Genomic DNA, 2,789 nt, shown 5'->3' on the forward strand with positions numbered 1-2,789 from the left:
TATATTAATTTTTTTCGAGTATATTGAAAATTTTATTACAAATAAAATATTCCATAACAAAATATTAATATATAATATTTTTGTTTATTCTTCTTTATTTAATATTTTAAAAATATATTATTAATATCATTTATTATTAATATTATTATTAACATAAAGTTTTATAATATTATATATAAATGATAAAAAATAATATTGATATATTAATTTAAAAATGTCGACAAATAATAAAAAATATATAAATTTTAAATGCTATTAAAAACATTTTATATTTATTTTTTTCTTATATTTGGCGTAAAACATTCATATATAAATAATTTTACATTTCTTTTATAAAAATTTTATTTATCAATTTAATTAAATATGAAAAAATAAATTTTCTTTTTTAATTATTGATAAATTTCTTTTTCATAAAAAAAATTTTATGTAAAATAATCTTTTATTATATTAATATAATGTATACGACCCTCAGCCAGATGTGGTCCGGGAACAGTATCCAAGGACCGCAATGTGCGTTCGAAATGTCAATGTTCATGTGTCCTGCAGTTCACAAGTTGACGCGCAATTAGCTGCGTTCTTCATCGACCCACGAGCCAAGTGATCCACCGTCCAGGGTAATCTTTTTAAATTTTAAATGTAAGTATTATTATTAATAATAATCTTTATTTTTAATATAAAAAATAAAATTATTAATTTATATATCTTTATAAATTCTTTTAAAATAAAAAAATTTTTCTAGAATATAAATTATATATTTTATTTTAAATATATATATATAAATTAAAGATATTATGGTATTAATAAATATATACATAACATTTTTGATATTTTTGTTAGTGCTAGCTAGATATAATAATTAATATTTGGTATATTTTATAGAAATGTATTTATTTTTTTTTTATAAATTATTTTCTACATAAAAATATATATAATATTAATATGGTACAAAACAAATGGGTTTGTTTTTTAACATAATAACTTTTAATAAAAAAAAAGAAATATCAAGACAAAACATAAAGAAATTTAAATTTGAAATAAATTTTATTCTTTAAAAAAATTTTATCTTGTGTTTTCTTTATTTTTATTATATAACATAGAAAAATAAAAATATAGATTATATCAATTATAATCTTATTTTATTTTTCTTAATAGAGATTATATACATATAAACAAATAATTTCAATATATTCTATTTTTAATTTCACTTTTTTATAAGAGAAATTATTTATAGATTTTATTAATAATTATTGTTTAATAATAATATTGAATATAAAAATATTTTATATGTAACAAATATATTATTAATATTTATATAATATTCTCTATATTATATGTATAGATATATTATGTGTATAAAAAAAGTTTGGCGTATTACTTTAATATGATATCATAACCAAAATAAATCTCTTTTAACACATAATTACTATTATATATTTTGAGAAAATTACATATTAATATGTTATTTTGTTAAAAAAAATATTTCTTATCAATAATATTTTTATTTTTTGGAATATTTAAAAACAATACAAAAAATATAAATAAATATATTTTATATATATCGTTAATGATCCTTCCGCAGGTTCACCTACGGAAACCTTGTTACGACTTTTACTTCCTCTAAATGATCAAGTTTGGTCATCTTCCCAGCAACATCGGCAATATCAGAAATATTGCCGCGTACCAGTCCGAAGACCTCACTAAATCATTCAATCGGTAGTAGCGACGGGCGGTGTGTACAAAGGGCAGGGACGTAATCAACGCGAGCTTATGACTCGCGCTTACTGGGAATTCCTCGTTCATGGGGAACAATTGCAAGCCCCAATCCCTAGCACAAAGGAGGTTCAGCGGGTTACCCGGACCTTTCGGCCTGGGAGGACACGCTGATTCCTTCAGTGTAGCGCGCGTGCGGCCCAGAACATCTAAGGGCATCACAGACCTGTTATTGCTCAATCTCGTGCGGCTAGAATGCCGCCTGTCCCTCTAAGAAGAATTATTTGTACGCCGGCAGTAAAAACCACATCAAAAAACTGCGTACCCATACACCATAACATATGCAACATAAAGCACAATATATACAAAATATAATCTTGATCGTTAAATCTCAAAAATACATGCATATATAAATACAATACATAACACACATGAAAATGAATGAAATGGGAAACAAACAGCCGATGGGCCTTGAGATGCCGGTAAAGTACGTCTATTTAGCAGGCTAGAGTCTCGTTCGTTATCGGAATTAACCAGACAAATCGCTCCACCAACTAAGAACGGCCATGCACCACCACCCACCGAATCAAGAAAGAGCTCTCAATCTGTCAATCCTTCCGGTGTCCGGGCCTGGTGAGGTTTCCCGTGTTGAGTCAAATTAAGCCGCAGGCTCCACTCCTGGTGGTGCCCTTCCGTCAATTCCTTTAAGTTTCAGCTTTGCAACCATACTTCCCCCGGAACCCAAAAGCTTTGGTTTCCCGGAAGCTGCCCGCCGAGTCATCGGAGGAACTTCGGCGGATCGCTAGCTGGCATCGTTTATGGTTAGAACTAGGGCGGTATCTGATCGCCTTCGAACCTCTAACTTTCGTTCTTGATCAATCAAAACATTTTTGGCAAATGCTTTCGCTTCTGTCCGTCTTGCGACGATCCAAGAATTTCACCTCTAACGTCGCAATACGAATGCCCCCATCTGTCCGTATTAATCATTACCTCGGAGTTCCGAAAACCAACAAAATAGAACCGAGGTCCTATTCCATTATTCCATGCACACAATATTCAGGCAAAATTTGAGCCTGCCT

General features: G+C 28.8%; 1 non-coding gene across 1 annotated transcript; it reads right to left on the reverse strand.

The window, feature by feature from the left end:
• Positions 1-462: 462 nt before the first annotated feature.
• LOC123304108 lies at positions 463-617 on the reverse strand. Its single transcript, XR_006536158.1, has one exon. It is a non-coding gene; the product is annotated as a 5.8S ribosomal RNA (ribosomal RNA).
• Between the last annotated feature and the right edge of the window lie 2,172 nt (positions 618-2,789).

The sequence above is a fragment of the Chrysoperla carnea genome, assembly GCF_905475395.1.
Source record: "Chrysoperla carnea chromosome X unlocalized genomic scaffold, inChrCarn1.1 SUPER_X_unloc_2, whole genome shotgun sequence".
NCBI lineage: Eukaryota > Metazoa > Arthropoda > Insecta > Neuroptera > Chrysopidae > Chrysoperla > Chrysoperla carnea.